The 18,999-nt window shown below is 43.7% G+C and overlaps 1 protein-coding gene across 8 annotated transcripts in view; it reads right to left on the bottom strand.

The window, feature by feature from the left end:
• The window catches only part of LOC124301395 (tensin-3-like), a 135,372-nt gene that overhangs the window by 51,017 nt on the left and 65,356 nt on the right, over nucleotides 1-18,999 (bottom strand). The window contains exon 1 of one of the 8 annotated variants that reach the window (XM_046756439.1): nucleotides 16,624-16,945. The exons of the other annotated variants lie outside the window; for them this stretch is intronic. The gene's annotated coding sequence lies outside the window, so the exon portion shown is untranslated. Of the gene's footprint in view, nucleotides 1-16,623; nucleotides 16,946-18,999 lie in introns of those variants that run through there. 8 annotated transcript variants of the gene reach the window in all.

Below are 18,999 nucleotides of genomic sequence, written 5' to 3'. Positions count from 1 at the left end.
AACAGACCGGCGACGTCGGTGTGATATTCCAAAAGTTTGACCGGGGGATCGGTTTATTGTAAAATTTGATATCCGAGGGATTAAGTTAATAATTGGCAAGCTATCCGTACCCTCGCCTCGTATTTCCCAGCTTTCTTCTCAGAGCTTTCGGCCGCGGTGTCGGCGAAAATACATATCCACCCCCACTGCCTCTGCCGCCGGGGTGGAGAAAATGGGAATCATCCGGGAGATTCGATCCCGAAAACCTCTGACCTAAGCGCGATTTCAACTTTTAATTAAAACAAACCCTGTTCTGCAGAGAAGCCGCAAGCCAAATTATTATTATATCTGGCAAAGAGGAGAGAAGACGGAATGAGACGAGACGGGTAAGAGAGAGAGAGAGAGAGAGAGAGAAAGAGAGAGAGAGAGAGAAAGAGAGAAAGAGAGGAGCCTAATATCTACCCGGGCCACAAATTGACTCCCCGTAAATTAAACGATCTCATTGTCTGTCAGCAGTCAGACAGCGACAGGGTAGAAAGGCGGCCGAGAAACGTCGATTCCCCGACAATGAGCCGCGGCCTTTTCAACGTCCATCCTTTCGATCTGATCGACGCCCCTTTTCATCGTTATATCTCACTCATTATTCACTCTGTTCTTCGTCTATGAATAAGTTGATTTTTCTTCTTCTAGATCGTTAGGCAAAAGTAGGTCGCGAGAGGAATGGAATAAAAATTTCTTCTTCAATATATTTCTATCGCAAAAATTCGAGGAGAACGACAAACATATTATCACATCAAGTCCGCCGCCACATATTTTCGTATAATGAAGGGCAGAATTGAAAAGCGACATTTTTTTATCTACTCAAACAGAGAATCAAGTTCATAATAATAGGAAATTCCATCAGGACGATGAGTTTTTTCCTCCTTCCCGGGGCGAGCATCAAGGCCACCGGAAGTCCTCTGTCGAAGTGAAATAAGGAGAGGATGGAAGAGCGGGAGCAGCGCAGCAGCCGGGTTTCGAGTTTAATGACCGTTGAAGAGGAGGCGGCGGTCCTTGGCGTTTCGCGTCTCAGGATCGAGGAAAAATTAAGTTTCCCCCATCCGAACGCATTAGACGGCGGTGATCGTTAGTGTCTCGTTACGGGAGTTACACCTCATCTCGATTAACCGGGTATCCGGGTCAACGGCTACGCAAAACTCAGTAATTCCGGGTTCGCCGAATCCGAGAATAGCGGGGAGTGCTTCCTGCTTCCCGATTCAAGGAACCGCCGTGCGTCGAACGTAATTGCGTCATTAGCCTGCCGGATATCGACTGTATTATTATCTCGCATTACGGCCTCGTGGCGCCCGTCGGTGACAAATTGGCAATGACATTTTCTCAGCCACGTGTCTCCTGCTCCCTAAATTCACCCCAAAGTTGGCTAATTTTATGACGCATAATTTCAGTAAAAATGGTGCGAAGTACACATTTTGGTTCTAGCCGTTTGCAACAGAAATTTCGGGGAATTTTGTAGACTGTTTCCGAACCTGAATGAGTTGTTAGTTTATTTTTTTTCTATGGTGTTTCAATTAATTATTGTTCATAAAAGTCAGTATTGAAAACGAAACAGTGACGTTAAAATGACGCGATACTCCCCTTTCGGTAATAAAAATTGTTATCCAAATTTCTTCGAGACGATTAATCTTTCGGATAAAATACGAGGACAGCCAACTGCGGAATTGTTTGGCGCAGTTTGCTGTTGATTGGTGAACTATTAATTGGACCACGATACGGAAAATATAAACTAATATAAACATACAAGTCCGTAAGGTGTATACATAAAAATAAATAAAAAATATTACAACAATTGGTAGCGACCTCTAAATATTTTCCAACCTCCTCCAGGTCTCACGACAATTTTTGTTCCAGTATCTGTCGCGAATTACGGCACGTTAAAAAGAAAATTCGAATCAATGAACCACCCCAATGCACAATGAGTTATTATAATAACGGGCGATCGAGGGATGTATCACTGCAGCACGTCTTTAATTGGCCGTTATAGTCGAGGGTAATAATTATGATGCGGGTATACATGCGGCGGTGTTCGCGGCCGTCCAATTACCGTCATGTTATTACGGGAAGCGACTCTTCAGAGCTTTCCTTTATACCCTGCACCCAGGGGCCAGCCCGTAGGATTCCATCCCCTTCGCCTCCGCTTCTTCTTCTCATCCTCATCGTCGTACCGACCGGATGGTTCTTCTCCTCGTCGCTTTACCGAGTCGTTCCGGATCCCTCAGCAGCATGGTTATTACATGCAAACTTGTCGATCGCGTTTTGTTTTCCCGACGATGAGGAAAAAGCTCCCGGGGACGGGGGGTGGAGGATGAAATGGGGCGGCCACTGGGGGCTCGGTCGGTATGATTACCTAGAGTGAAGAAGAAAGAAGAGAGGAAGGAGGGAGAATATTAAAAGAAGAAAGAACGTGGCCGACTCAGAGGACGGGAACGACGACGTAGACGACGACAATGAGAAAGAGGGGTGAGCAATATCGGGGTGAGGAGGAAACAGAAAGATATTGATACGCTCGCAGGCCCCTGTATAAATACGCAATTTGTCTCGATTCCAGGTTTCCGGAAAGTTTTGGCACAGCAATCTATTAAAAACCGCACCTCGCTAATTGAAGACCACTAATCGATGTAGGTACCCGAGCTTTTTCAGATGTTTAAAAATCTGAGCATCGGATCGGATAGGAGGATAGAAATTAATTTGTCCACCGTTCGATTGTCGGATAGATTGACAAAATGACTTCGATCAGTCACTCGAGCCACCGTTGAACGACGATTATGAGAGAAGCGCGACGCTTGGTCGAAAATAATTTCAAATCGCAAAACGTACACTTGGCGAAAAAGGAAGTAATCAGTTATTCAAACCACAAAGAGCAAGCTTGTGTCCACGATGAACAGCGGGAGTCTGTTGTCGAGCAGTTAATTGCTCCTGCACCGTTAATTAATTAGGAGAAGACTGCCGGAGGGCGAGGTTTAGGCGCTTCTCACCGGTTTTCCCGGTGCTTCCAATCACTTTGATGTCGCGTCGCGTATCGAGGCTGACCGCGGTACTAAGAGCTGCAAGCAGACTGTGCAAAATCACGTTTGCGTGTTTCATCGAGATGCATAAAAGCTTAGCAAAATACTCTTGAGACAGGCGAAATACCAAAGTTGGAGCTGAAGAAAAGACTGGTAAAATTTACGAGGTTGAAGTTGTTAACGTCACGTTAACGATACATCTTTAGCAAAAACATGACAAAGAAAACACGTTCATATTTTGCAAAGTCAACTACCCGAAAGTTGTTGTCTAAAATTGTCTTAAACTAACTTCAACGCGTCGACTAGCTATCTTCCAACCGTTATTACACCTCAAGATGACGAACCGCGGAACCCATCAGTCTCGAGTAACGTGAAGTAGGATCGGATTCGAGGTTCAGAAGCAAATTCCAAGCCTAGGGTGTCCCGGTCCCAGCTGAGGCGTGACTTGATCAAGTGGGGCAGGAGTCGAGTTACCACCGGCAAGGTTGAGGTCGCCGGCAAATCTTGACTTTGGACTCTACCGCCGTGGGACTTGATCGAGCGAGTTAGACCCCAGGGCCAATTCAAGTCTGTATACTGGCTCCTCGCCGAGTTCCTCATCGATTACTTAGCACTCGGAATATTTGCTCACCCGATTACCGCGAAACGGCTGCTGTCCTTACATTCCCCATCGCGTAATCTCTCGACCAAACGCGGACCGGCTGCCCAGATGCGAACGCGCAATCTTGAGCTTTATATATGTATTTGCAATAAAGACCGCGGACAAAAGCTTCGCCTACGCTCGAGTCCTCGGGGGCCGCGGATTACGTGGAACTGGATGCGGCGTGCGCCCATCGAGATGGTCGAGGGGAGGGAGGGAGAGAGAGAGAGAGAGAAGAATTAGGGGGGGGGGGGGGGAAGGGGGGAGGCAGCAGACTCTGGTATTGGCACTGACAGCCTTCCGCCGTCTGGTAGCCGGGGGCTGTTTTGGGGGGCGGTCACCCGACGGCGCTTAATTGTGCCGGTGAAATGCTCAGACAGTCGGATTCCTTCGATGTCGCGTTCCGTTCCGAGTCTTCGAGTGTAGGCACGTTGAAATTCAGCCTTAATTCGGTGTATCGTTGGCTTGCACTGGTTGCTAATTATTCATAGCGTGAACCTGTCCGTGTTATACGGAGATGAATAGTGGAGGAATCATTTATATCTGGCTTAACTCGCCGGCACTCAAAATAAAAGAATCGACAGAACACCGAACGGCAATAATTCATGACAATGCAAACCTTTTGTTTCTGTATCTGAACACCGATGTTCACTAGGGTGGTTCATTCATTATCTTTTTTTTTCACGCGTCACTCGCAAAGTTCGTGACAAATACTGAAAAAATGATTGTCGTATAACCTGGAGGAGGTAGGAAATTTATTTTTATGTCCACATCTATGTGTATATAAATTAGTTTAAAAAAAACCACCCTAGTGTGCATTGATTCTAACCGATAATTTACTCATAACGTAATTTCTGCTCGTTTTGGGCATAGGTGAATCGACACGAATGTAAAACCTTCGTACCCGAAGTCCTTTACCCTGACTCCTTTTTGAAAAGGTCGGGCTATCTTCCGAGTCGCGTCACTGCTGCAGAAGAGTTAAACGGCTGAACCGTTATTCGTGGGTGAGAAAAAATCCGGACGGATATGTTAGGGGGGATAAATTTACCATACGGTTCCTGGGGATTCGACATCGTTGAACCGACCGGAAGTTTCGGGCGACGACGCGACGGTGCCGTACCAATCCTTCCCTCTTTACCGTCTTTTTCTCTTTCTCGGCGTAAATAAAGTTGAGGAAAGTTACGCAGAGCGCGAGGTTGAGCGAGGCGAGATGAGAGGAGATGAGATGAGAGGAGAGGAGAGGAGAGGAGAGGAGAGGAGAGGAGAGGAGAGGAGAGGAGAGGAGAGGAGAGGAGAGGAGGAGCTGCACGGGGGCACGGCTAATGGCGATGGGTGAGAAATGGACCGATTATATTCGCATTATATTCCTGTCGATATATTATTTACGACGTCGTTAAGTTAGACGTAAAACTGGCTGATATAAATATTAATCCGGAGACCCATTTATCTCTGCGCATTGTGCAGAGCTCGCTCATAAATATGGATTAATGAAACAAAAATTTCACTGATCCCCCGCGTCTTTGAGGTTTGTTCCTTGCACGCGATGAACAATTACACCGCGTTTTCTCCCTCGATTCCTTTGGTTAATTGACTTTCTTCTCGGAAATTGATACGCCGAACTCAACGCCTGCACGTTATCCTCGCACTCGATGCAAATTAATCGAGTTTAGGGAGAATCACATCGCGTCGCGTCGGTTCGAGAATTCATTTATATTCCCCCGAAAGGTGAAATAAATTATAATTTTCCACGCTCTCGCCGCAACGTCGATTACGTCAAGATGAAGAGCGGGAAGCGAAGGAAAAAAAGAAAAACAACGAATTAGAAAACGAGGAAAACAACTCACACAAAATTAAATACAATTAAAAAATCTCGCCGCGTTCGGTTCTTTCTCTCCACCGTTCTCTCGCCTCTTCAAGTTTCCATGTTGTGTGTGTGTGTGTGTGTGTGTGCGTGACGTCGATCCCCGAGCTCGTGCCCATATTCGACCTCCAGCCAGGTAGATAGAAAACCATTATAAAGTTATAATACAGTACTCGAGACACGGAACTTTTCAAATAATTCTTGACTTGAATAATATTGTTCGCACGACGGATGATGCAGCCCTCCGATATACGTCTATAGCAGCCCGTTACAGGTAGGTATATAACTATACACCATACGATATTATGTGGAACTGCGAAAATACTCGGGGAACAAAGGTCCGGGGATCCCCTCGAATCCGAGGCTGGGATGAAAATCGGGACACAGGTTCTCGATTGGAAAAATCCCCTCGCCCGCTCGCATCCCCTTATAAATAAGCGCGAACCATGCCCGATCCTCGAGGGAAAGTAATTGCAGAAAAATCGTACAACCAGCTAAATATTTGTACGCATGTAACAACGCTTGATAAATTTAGAATTAGATAATAATTATAGCTGTAAGAGAGCGGGAAGAAAATATGGAAAATATTTCAATTACACCCCTCAGAGGGGTGAGGAGATTTTAATATACCTGGGTTAAGTCTCCGCGAACTAGCAGTCAGGGTGGAAGGAACCCTTAAGAAGCTGCAGCCGAGGGAGAGGGATGGGAGGGGAATGGGGGATCGTTTCTAGGAGCCGTTTGCCATTTGCCCGTTCCTACAGCAGTGGCGTATTATTTTGTAGAAATAAAACTAAGCGTTTCCAGTCAATTACCGGAAGGAAGAATCGAGGCAGCGGGCTGCAGTTTAATGCGAAACGTCAACGGGGCGGGAAATCTCTCCCCCCCCCCCTCTTATCATCTCGAGGGCCTTTACCCAATCCGAGAAGATTCTAAATAACGTAAACGGTCCTCGAGACGGCGACGATTGAAGAATACTGGAAAAGCGCAAACGAATGTTCGTGCTCTGGGCGAAAAAAAACAAATTCGGTACAACGAAATTCGAGTCCTTTTAAGTCGCCGCCGCATCACGCAGGAATCGATAGTTCCAGCCGAGCGGGAAATCTAATTGGTGGTCCGATTCAATAATTAATTATAAATGTTGCCAGACTGCAGAAGATACGGCTATTTTTCCGCGGTATTCGTACGAATTTCATTTTTCATCGGACAAAGGGCACGAGCTCTCTTTTATGAACGGATCGACGTCCCGTCTATATCACGGGGGCCTCCTCTGTGTTTGTTTGGGTGAAATTGGAGGAAAACATTGTGGTAAACCCTCCGGTTGGTAGTCGACAAACGGGAATCGCTCTCTCCTTCTCTCTTTCGCGATAAAGAGCGACGCCGACTAGAGTACCGTTCCATTTCGTTCCATTCGGTTCCGTTCCGTTCCGTTCCGTTCTATGGCGTCGAACCCGCGCCCCCGTCCCTTCATCGTCCGATCCGGCACCCGTAACAAAGCTACATCGCAAGCTCTGAATAGAAGAGCCAAAACTCGAATCCAGATTCAGAGGCCAACATCACCTGCAGCGGTCTGAATAGTCGGGTCCATTTCTATCCCCTCATCTTCCCCCTTTTTCACCTTCCCGTCAAATAAAATATCCCCCCTCCCCCTCCGACAACTAGGACCACCGATCTCGTCCTGCGACCGCTCGACCTCTCGGCCGGAGGAACGAGGATAAAACGTGCAGGATAGAGGCGGGGAACTCACGATCAGTTTTAAGAAAAGAAACGGCGAATGGTAGCGTAAAAAGAGGAGACCACTGCAATCTATAACACTTCGTTCGTGTAAGGAAGTCCTTGGTATGATTCGAACTTAGCCGATTGTTTGTTTGATTGCTAAACGAGAAATTGATAACGAAAGGAGATTAATTTTCAGGTTAGAGTGTGATTTAAACGTGGAGACAAACTTTTATAATAAAAGTTCATTATCAAAGAAACGTTTTTCGTCTTACTTCGTATTATTTTCACAATTTTTACAAGCAGAATATGAAGTATTTGGGACAATCACATTCGCAAAATATATGTCAATAAATATACGAATATTCGTTACATCACTCGTGTATACGTAGAGAACAGAATCGAACGAAACGTTATAAAATTTCGACACAAGTTAAAATGTTGCGTCGCAAAATCCTCGCTAGGTTTTAAAAGATGATTTATAACCACACATCTGGTTCCCAAATGTCTTCTTCTAACTTTCACTATGCCCTTCAGGTTTCCTATCCTTACCGCTATGTTCCACCTTTCAACTATCTAGTTACATTTTTTCCTACCACGTCCGGAACCTGCAAATTTATGATCCTTGTTCTGTCTTTTCTCTTTGCATCTCCCAAGCTTCGCTTCGATTTCAAATAAATTTACTTGTCCACGCACCGTTCAACACAGCAGACGTGTTCATTTCGCGAGTTGTTCTCAACCATTTCCAACAATCCACTTGCGTAACAATGTAGCATTCCAAACTTCATGCTAACAACCCATCTGTTATATAATTCTTAATGACTATCAAGAATATGCAAACCCAAACACCTGTAATTCTTTAAGCAGTACACTACAAGAGTTCACGTGAGATCCGATCCGAAAAAACTGGCGTCATTGTGTTCCAAATCTTTAGCAGAGCGGATCTATGACGGTATTGGATTCTCCGGTGTAAAGCGTAACGCGTGTCGGCTTTAATTTTCAATTCATCATCCGGAAGAACCCGGGCAGAGTAATCATGAAGATTCTGTTAGCGCTTCGTCTTACGTGTAAACTTGGGGACGACGACTCGACGCACAGTGGAACTTGGCAAAAGCGTGTATGGGTGACTGGGACACGGTCTCCTTCTAAAACGCGCACGTCGCCTCGGGGATGCGGAGTTGGGAAACAGGAAGTTTGAAATGATATCTCTAAGGTTGAGGGGCCCGAGCCGCACTAGGCTAAGATTTAATTAACACCCTCGAACGGGGTAAATGATCTCTTAGTCCAAGATTTACCGGGTAGGGTGGAACAGGGTTCACCCCCTATCTTCCAAGTAACGCGCTTCCATCAATCGGAACTGTCGTTAACCTTGTTCGTTAGTTACCGGGCAACGTAAAAATACAACGCTGCATTTTCACTCTTACGTTACAAGTCCGTACCGAACATTTCCAACATTCACGACCCAAGCTCGTAAGAAACCCGTGAACTTTGTTCCCAGATATGTGACGCTTCGTATTCGAATTGATTTCAACTATTCGATATATTCAATATATCTACAGAGTCTCAGCAATCTCATTACATCATTATTTCGACCAATTATTGCAACTATAACGAAAATTACGACGTAGAACACGTTGGTCGTAGTCGTTTTCCACGTCATTTGGAACACTTTCGTAGTTTGGCGTAGAAAAATTATGCCACCGGTATATTTGACTTCCGACGAATGACGGATTTTTTGTTCCGGGTGCCAAAAGTGGTCCCGCATCTCACGCGCAGGTGTGGACAGCGAAGAAGACGAAGCCGAATTGATTTACCATAAATGTTAATAGTCCTTGTCAATGAATACTCAAATCCCATTTCTCTGTCTCCTTCGGCTTAAAGTAATCGCAGGACCCTTTCTCTACCCTTTTGTACCCTCCACGCATGAACTCTATACGTATATTACGTGCATAAACTTTGTTGACGCGACGTTGGGGCCCTGTATAAATCTACACGTGTATATGTTTATCTTGAGGTTATAGGTGGTAATTATAAGTTGGATGCAGGGTGGAAACTCCGCGGTAAGTAATCATATACCTAATTATTTGTTTGCCAACTTTTAGCGGTTAAGTACAGACACGGGACGTCTGTGATGTGCCACTGGTCGATGATTAGGTTTGGAAAGTTTCTCACTCGACCGTTTACTGTGCCACCTTGATCGCGTATACGTAATATACAAGTTATACGTACCTACTGCATATCGTTTTCGCATTTCAACGGGGTTTTCGGATACTTTGATAGACACAAATTTCACCCTTAGATTCATTCCGACGTTGCGAAACTTAGGTAGGTAGGTAGGCACCTGCATACGTACGCGCAACGCTAGGCAAAGAGAAATTATTCCCGCAACATCCGCGTGCAGCCCTCGTTAAATTTGTAATATAAACATCCCCGTTCGTTGCGGTGAAATTAGAGAGAGTCTCGATTTGTCAGCTTTTGTCTCTGCTACTTTTCATTCCCTTAATATCAATATTGTTATTATTTTTATTTTATCATCCTTTCCAATACGGGCAAGCTTTCTCCTCGGCTCGCGACGGCAAGAAAATATTGGTTCGGATATTTTCAACGTCGTATTTTTCTCTCGTCAATACCGTATCAAATCTATCGCATCTTGTATTATATGTATACTTTTACATCGTCGTTTTTATTCAGCCTTACAGTGTGTGTAGAGAGCGACCTGGAAATTGGGTCAGCGATTCTTGAGAGAGGACGACGTATATGTACACATTTTATACATACAATATATATGTATATAATACACCCACTCCACAAACTCGAAGCATTTCCTGCTATCGATTATATATATTATGTGCCTATATTTCGTATACGTCCGACTACGTCTGGAGTATTTTCTTTTTCACTTTTTCACATTTTCTCCACGTCCTGTGTTTGTATTTTCCTCTTTTACAATCAAAGGACGCAGGGAGTGAGAATAAAAGAGAAGAAAAATAATGAAAAACGTGAAACACCTCAGCGCGCAGCGCCTCCGGCTCTAATTAATTTGTCAACGAATATAAAAGTCGTATCGATCACTCATCGTGACGTTGAATGAGAGAGGAGCGAGATTCTATCGTAACAAATTATACGGGCACGCGCATCACTCGATCGCCTAATTGTCGTTTGAACGACGAGCTGATAGGATATTAAATTCTTTAAAGATTATAACAACAACAACAACGACATCATCATTTATTTATTCATTTCTATTTATCATTTTTGTCTTCTCCTAAAATTTGGAGCGACCCACGCTTCTTGAGAACAAAAATAAATAAAAAAAAAAAATAAAAAATGAAAGAAGGGAGAAAAGACACGCGCGTGACTGTAACACGCATCGCTCGTGTTTGTAACGCTGTTTTATCACCCTCCAGCCGAGCTTAGGTAGTATACATATAGTATATATCGGAATACCGTGAAAGGAGCGGCGTCCTCGGACAATAAAAGCGTCATACTCTCGTGTTTTTATAGATTCCTCGACAAATGTTAACGTTTCATGGTATCCGAATTAAAATCCCCTCCGCCTTTCTCCGTTTCCTCTTCCTTTTCCTTTTATTTCGTGGTATATAAAAGGCGGGGAGCGGCACCGTTATACACGCAATAAAAGTGGGCGGGGGATTGGCTGGTTTATCAAGAGCTCTTTTTTCCTCCATTCCCGAGGGAATTCTTTAATAACGCCCGTTTATCACGACACTCGACGTGATCGTTGACGGACGCACACGTGCGTTAACATGCCTTACATCCGTGATCTGTTCGCCCCTTGAACGGTATAATTATAAGAGAAAATACGCGATCACGCAAAGTTGGAATAACGTTAATCTGCTTCGGATACGTAACTAACTAAACTTGCGCAACTTGTAGCCTCGAAATTTTTACCTCTTCACCCAGAAGAGTAAAGAAAAAAAGGAAAAAAAAAAAAAAATTGAACCGCAATCTGCGCTTGACACGCGCCTGTAACTTCTTTCTAAGAGCGCCGAGACTGCCGAGAGCAAAAAATCTAGTTCACCGTTTTGCACCACGGGGGTAGTTTGGGTCTCTAAGAATCGGGCAAAGTTCGGAAACCGCCGGTTGGCGAGCCGAATTCTCGAGTGTTTCTTGCGCTCGGTCGATCATCGGGGTCGTCGGAGGGGGGGGGGTCAACGAAGCGAAGACAAACGATCCTCCGAGCTGCAAGTGTCTAGATTTATGATGCCAAATGAAAAATAACGCTCTCCGGATATATATACAGCAGCGTTGATCGTTGTTACCAGTCAGCGTTTCGCGTGCTAAGAATCGCGGGTATGAGCTTTTTTTCACGCGACCCTCAAGACGTTCAAGGGTATCGGAATATGTCCTCGTGACGTCAGAGCCTGGTTGTCGGGGCCATTTTACGACCGTATAACCTAAGTTTTTAATTGTAATGGAGTCAAGTCGTAATCCTAGCGGTTTCAAATTACTCGTGTCACATAAATTAATGAAACGTAATCAATAATATACCTGTTCTATCATCCATATGCGAAAAAAAAAAAAAATAACGGTCAACGATCAGCTGTCAGTCTGGTTGCATTAGTTCGATTATTTTCCACCAGATGACGCACTGCAAAGTAACAATCCCAATACGATGTGTATGAATAAAAAATGCAATACGAGGCAGCGTTCCGAACTATTTATAGCGCGATTCTATCATTATGCGAGAAAGATCATTTAGGGAGCTTGCGGTTGAACGTAAAGTTCAGACGCGTGAAAATCGAACCAAACAATTTGAAGCTAAATCTCCGGTAAATGAACACCACAAGGATCGAGTAAGAGTAATTCGTCTGAAATTGGTTTGCAGCGGTGAGTCTTCCTCCCTCGACGACGATCTCCGTCTCCGAACAATCACCGACGTCCTCCGTCGGCGTCCGTCTCGGGTATTCCTATTCTCGGCATCTTTTTCCAGCCCGTTGAACGTTTCTCCTAAAAATTCCCGACATCTCGATACTGGAAAAATGTTCATTTACCGGAGCTTCGACCGTGCAAGTCTAACAACGCGCGTAAAAGCTCAACGGTACCGTTGAAATATTTTCCGAGACTGTGCGGATGACCGCAAAAGCTGATTGGCGGAGGGCACGGCACATCAGGTTTCGTTGGGGTGACGACGAGTAACCGTCTCCGTCCTCGTCATCGACTCGCCCGAAGACCGCGGCGTTAATCAAGTTCGGGACTTTTTACGACGGGACTTTCTGGTGGCGGGATAGGAACCAGGCGAAGGGGATGATCGAGAATCTGGGAGCCTTTCCCCCCATCCGTGTGGATGAGATGCCGCCTTCGGTCCGAGGATTAGATTGCTCTTCCTTCCTTCCTTCCTTCCTTCCTTCCTTCCTTGGATGCAGGATCGTCGTAAATAAATACCCTATCCCTACCCACGTGCTTGGGTGTATGTACGTATACGTGCACAGTCAGCCATCTTAATTTCATTTCGTCGATAGGATTTGCTCGGTATCAACGCTGCCTCGTATTATTGGATATAGGGTAAACGTGCGGGAGGCTCGTATTTTCTTGAGTTATATATAACGCGACGTAGATCATCTCAGGACGATAGCTTCGTATCCCGGTCGAAATCCCAGGTGGTGTATTGATTAATCGAACGTCGCATAATTCGGCGGATATATGCGAGCAGCGGTGAACGGAAGTCGCGTTTTATACACTAGGCGAAACAGCACGCGGAAGAAAATCGAAAACCGATGGATGATTCCAAAAAGAGGGTCAGCTTTGATAACTGGATTTCGCAGTAGCGATGGCCACTGAACTAAAAATAATCCAACAGAACTCGATTGAATCGGAGAAAATTAATCGATTGCTCGATTATTCCGAATTTTCCTGAAACGACGAATTTAAAACCAAAACTTCATAAATTTCAGTATGTAGTCAATAGCGAAATAGTATTTTGATCATTTATAGTTTCATTAAAAACATTTTTCGATTTCAGGCGTAAATATTCATTTATAAGACAATGATTATAATTGATACTTTAATCACACAAATTGATATTGCATTGCGTCGTTCATGGGAGTAATAAAACAAAAACGGATTACAAAGAAAAAATAATCGAGTTTGAAATCAGGAATTCTTACTTTGCAGAGCGTACGCAAATACCATTCGTTAGTTTTTTATTTTATTCGAGATCATGTACACTTGATGGATAGGTGAGATAACGCCGTGAATACACGCGAGTAGCTCGGAGATTTCAGCGAATTCCACGTTATGAGGAACATCAAGTTTATAAATCACAGACGACGGTTAACGACGTCGACGAACCGAGATGACGCGTATTACTCTCGATTAATACCGGCGAAAGCTTTTGGCTCTCGTCGCTTCTGCGCTAATTACACGCCTTGCATTCGCACTCGCGCTGGCTAATATAAAATCCCCCTCCCTCTAGCATACATCATCCAAAATTTCTTCATCGTTGTTTTGCATTGGCTATTTTAATTTTTATTTCCATTTTCATTTTCATTATAATTATATTTTTCCCTCTAATTTTCGATCGACCGCTTCGCTTCCAATTTCAAATTCGCGGAACTAAATGGAAGAGGAAAAGAGAGGGAAGAGCGAGGACACGGTATTATGGTAAAAGCATTTGATGTCGGCTGATCGTATAACCAATTCCCACCCGACGTAGGCACTGCTCCATGTAAATAGTAGCATTGCCATAATGAGAGTCGGTCGGGTTTGTCGGCGCACAAAAAGCGAGTTGATATTTAAAATTCGATTTCCTTTTTTTATCCATCCAATTCCATTTACCTTTTTCCTTTTCGCTTTGTACTGTTTTGATTTCCCAAAAGCGCTCTCCGTGTTTTATACACCTATACGTCCGTGAATTTTTCACCAGGTTGACATTTTTTTGTTTTTTTTTTCGTTTTCATTTCACTTTATTTCCAATGTCACCTCTCTTCATTCGTTTCATTCAGATATGACGCTTTTCACGACTCTGCGTACATACGCATATACGTGTATAATACCCGTAACGAAAATAAATAAACTAATAACAACGATAACAAGAAAAATAATAACAATACTAAATACAATTTGGAAAATTCACAGGTTGGTTATAGGTAAACAGCGTATCAGACGTGGACAATCTTGGCGAGAGATGGATGGGATGCGTCAAACGGACGGGCTGGTAACGAAATGAATTTAGAAGCGAGATAATAAATCCTGATCTCGTGGCGGGTTAATTGATCGATGGGTCTTATAGCCACCCCCGTCTCTCTGCACATATATACATGTATATAGGTGGTATACGTCGACGTCGACGTCGTCCAAAGGAACGAGAATCTATTCGCCTTCGTATGTTCGCGAAAAGGGGGAAAGAAAGAGGTGAAGCAAAAACACGCAAAAAAAAAAAGAAAAGAAAAAGAAATTGAGCCAAAAAGGCTACATGAATCCGGTAAAAACTCGCTTCATTCAACCCCAAATTGCGGAGAGAAAATAATTATAAAAGTACGACGGGGGTCCTCGTAATGCGGAGGAGGCTTTTAGCCAATTTTTTTTCAACCCGTTACGTCGCAACGTTATTTCTAGACTTGAAATTGCAAGTCGAGTATATACACGTATGATTTAACATACCTACGCAGATATGATACGTCGTCATACAGTACAGAACACATGTAATACAATCTACATGCAAATGTATACTTTGCATAGTTTACCGATCGATCCTTCATTTCCAATTACAGTAGTATCAATAACAATAATTCGAGGAAATTTCCAGCGATGCCAAATTTATTAATTATAGTTGTACAGCTCAACCAAGTACCCTGGCAACTGTTTTACCGAAGGGAAGAGGGGGGTTCAGCTTTGACGCTCTAAAATCCTACCTACTGTAGGGATTTTTTTTTTTTATTTATACATTTAGAGCAACTCGAATTTGAGGGCTTTGTTATTTATAGTTTCAAGAAAATTGTAGAATTTTTTAAATAAATCGTCACGCAACGCAGCGCAATATTGTCCCATATTTTGCGTTTTGTTCGCTTCGCTTTGATCTAGCGTTGGTGAAGAAAGCTTCAAGGTGAGAGGGGTGTAAAAATGGATTCACTCGTCATCCATCACCGGCTTCTCCCCCGTCTTCGGATGACTAAAGCAAATAAGGCGGAAGTGCAGATCGCCCAGTTTATACCAGCTCGGTAATCTTGTGGCGTTGATGCCGCCGCACGTTTTATACGCGATTTATATTTTTTCTCCTCGCATTCTTTACGTATGGCGGTGTCTACGAGTTTCTGTATGTATTACATGCATACGTATTGATTAGCCAGGTCTGATTTTCGACGTGATGTAATAATATTCTGATAAATTTCAGCGCGGTGATTGATTGGCAAGATAATTTTAATACAAGGAAGACGAGAGGAAGGAAGAAAGAAAAAAATATAGGTAGAGAGACAGAGAGCGAAAGAAACACCACGAATATTCACTGAAAAAAATAAAATGTGAAATTTCCCCCTCGTGGATTAATTTTCAATATATCACACAATATATATATATATATACAATATATATATACAATATACATACACGGTAAAGGGAATTAAAATTTGATTTAGTTTTTGATAAGCATTACGAATTTGCCCGATATTAAAATTCTGGGGAACAAATCGATTCTCCCGGAGGAGATTAATTAATAAACAATATCGTACATGCGTACTTCGAAATTTCCATACGGTGGTATTAACTCCGTGGTATGTTAATTCATTCGTTGGTGCGTGAAACGTCGTTTTAATCTCTTAAATCGATTCGGTTAACGATATAACACCGAAAATAGAATTTCGCGTAGTCGTTGAAGGCTCTGCCTGTCATAAATATTTTGTCTACGAAGTCGTAAAAGGGTTTAAGACTCGAGGGGTAGGACAGTCAGGCACGAATAGCGGGGAGCCGGTAAATATGTATATTGAATTAAACGGCACGAGCTTGAATCCGCAGCTCCGTAATTGGCGGCAGTTTAATTATTCAATAGAAACGCGTAAATCAACCAAAATATCAAATTTAATTTCGACTTGTGTACACGCATACCGGGCTAACAATAAGTGAGTTTACGAATATATTATAGCCTGCTTTCGTTACGAAATTAAATAATTAATACATCCGACGATAAACGAGTTAGAGATTTCGCTCTAGCTGCGCACCTCAAGGAAATTACTGCATAACATTTTTTCAACGTGCACGAATTAATAAAGTTGCCAGATGACGATATTCAAAACACAGATTCGAAGGAATGAATTTTTTTTTTTAAATACATATACAACTACGTGCAATTGTTCATAAAATTAAAACAGGTTCGCATAAAAATCTGCCAACGTCCAAAAAAGTATAGTAAAACTTACCTGTGCCTTTTTCTTGCAGTTGAGGAGCTTTCAGGCAGGGTAGAAAAAGAAGTAACAGGGATGAAAAACTGTAGTTCAAACTCGTCGCCTTATTTAAAATGTCTCAACACTGTTATCGATACCGTTTAAAACTTTGATAATTATTTTTGCTTATCTTCAAAACCACATTGTTCGTAACATCCCGACGATTACCTCCGTCGTTAACCAGCGATTATTAAGTAATTCATCATCGTTTCTCAAACTCGAAACTCGCCGGCAAAACACGCTGCGAAGGATCGCCGTCGGATCGGCGTATCACGCGAGGCTCGCCAGGCGCGACTGGCGTCGCGACGCCCGGACCACGTGGGTCGCATAGCCCGCGGCTGACATGCGCGGGTTTCCGTCACTGCCGAGTGGCTAGCGTCCCGTCCCGTCCGTCCGTCGCGACGCCAAACTCGACAAATAATTACGCAGGTATTATTATTACGTCCTCGAGAGCTTTTTCCCCGTCCTTTTTATTTCTCAACCTGTGGCGTTGAGCTTCTTTCAAACTTCAACCGACGCGTTTGCCCGAGCTACAACTCGAGCATTTGTTTGTTTATACGTTAGGACGAGAGAAGCTCGATTGTACGTGTGAAAATAAGCAACGAACAAGCGGGCCGAAAGTTGTATTGTGCGCCGTTTAGAAATTTTCTCATAAATTACCACACGACGATAAATCATTGAGCCGCATCACGAACGATATTCCGACTTATAACCGGCCGACACGAATTTCGTGCTCCGACCAATTACGGCTCGATGTCGACCTGTATTCCTCGTCATGTCGATTCTGAGTCACTTTTACCACGCACCCACCCTGCGTCTCTTATTCCCCCTCTTTCCCCCCGACCCAAACAACCCAAACATCGAGCGTTCTGATCGAAATTATAATTAACGGAGACACAAATCACGGACAATGAATTTTCAAATCTATAATTGTATGCAATACGAGTGTTTATCAATACCCGATTCGATTGGCTTGTTTACTTTTGCAACGAGCTTGAAACTTTTTATTCACCACTTTCGAGTAATTCACTGAATGTTTACAACACTTTCCACACACTTTCTTCTCCTTATTATTATTATTATTATTATTATTATTATTATTATTATTATTGTACGAAAAAAGTTTACTTCAATACTTGCGCAAACTTGTCCCGTTATTTTATTTGCTAGTTCTAGTTTAAGAACAGGGCATAAAAGGAGCGATAACGGTCCATACACGTACCGAAGAAGACTGTTTTTATTTACATACCGCCATAAGTGTACATCGTTTCAGGGGTTGTATAACGCATTAAAACGGCGAACGACATCGAGGACCCCCGGAAGAAAGTCCCGAGGGATTATTTTCACATCGCGCACTTTTATTACATCGGAGGCGGTGCGATTCCGTGGTCCTAAACAAATGCGTACAACATCACAGCGATAACATGCAAATGAGAACACGGTGATACGCGATTGAAGAAGTTCACTTCAGACTTTACCGCAACGCATGTGTGAAACACGTCCCCGAAAGACGTTAAATAACGAGGCGACGCGACGCCGCTCCGAGTCAGGTGCGTCTGACCGGCACGAGGGTCTCGCTACTTGTGAGAAATCCAGGCTTGTTTACGTGGCTAGGCGAGGCGCTCGACTGCAGAATGAGAGCGATGTAAACAAGCCGGAGAGCCGAGCTAATCCTCCCTCTGAAAACAAGGCTAATTTCCCTGTTACGAAGGTATCGGCAACGATTGTAGGAAAAAAAAAAACGGACAACTGCGAGAAGAATTCGCACCTTGAGGGTTCCTTGCGAACTTGGTTATTTGTTATTTTATCTGATACATGACTAAAAATGAACTATTTTTGAACTTCGTTACTTTACTTGTGCTGTGAGATCTTGCTTCCCTCGAAATTTCATGATTCTAGGTCAACGGGCAGTACCCTACGGGTTTTGATTTGTGAGTTTGCGAGTATAAAAGTATGTCACGTATATGGTTGTATCCGTTGGTTGCGTTCACTTGGAAGCTTGAATTTTTTGCACCTTCAAGTGATCGTAGATCTTGGTATTTGGTATCGATTTCAATTCGATGCCTCTACCCGTTCCTCAGAAAAAGGGTCCCGTCTTTTCCCTTCGAGGCGGGGAACCCTAAAAACGCGCAAAATTTCGAGGGAGAGTCAAAGCGAGGTCGGTCCCGCATCTTCCCTCGACTTCCCGATTCACCTGCGGAGCGCGTCTGTCTGCGTACACGCGAGGCTTGTTTCGGGATAAAAAAACGGCGAATTTGACCGGAAGCGAACGGCTCGGTGCAGACGGCGAAAGGTTGAGGAGCAGGAGAGCCGAGAGTCGTAGAGGAGGAAAGTGGAGATAAAACGGGGCGA

The sequence above is a fragment of the Neodiprion virginianus genome, chromosome 1 (assembly GCF_021901495.1).
Source record: "Neodiprion virginianus isolate iyNeoVirg1 chromosome 1, iyNeoVirg1.1, whole genome shotgun sequence".
NCBI lineage: Eukaryota > Metazoa > Arthropoda > Insecta > Hymenoptera > Diprionidae > Neodiprion > Neodiprion virginianus.
The sequence above is the reverse complement of the archived record's forward strand: the minus strand, read 5'-3'. Positions and strand labels throughout refer to the sequence as shown.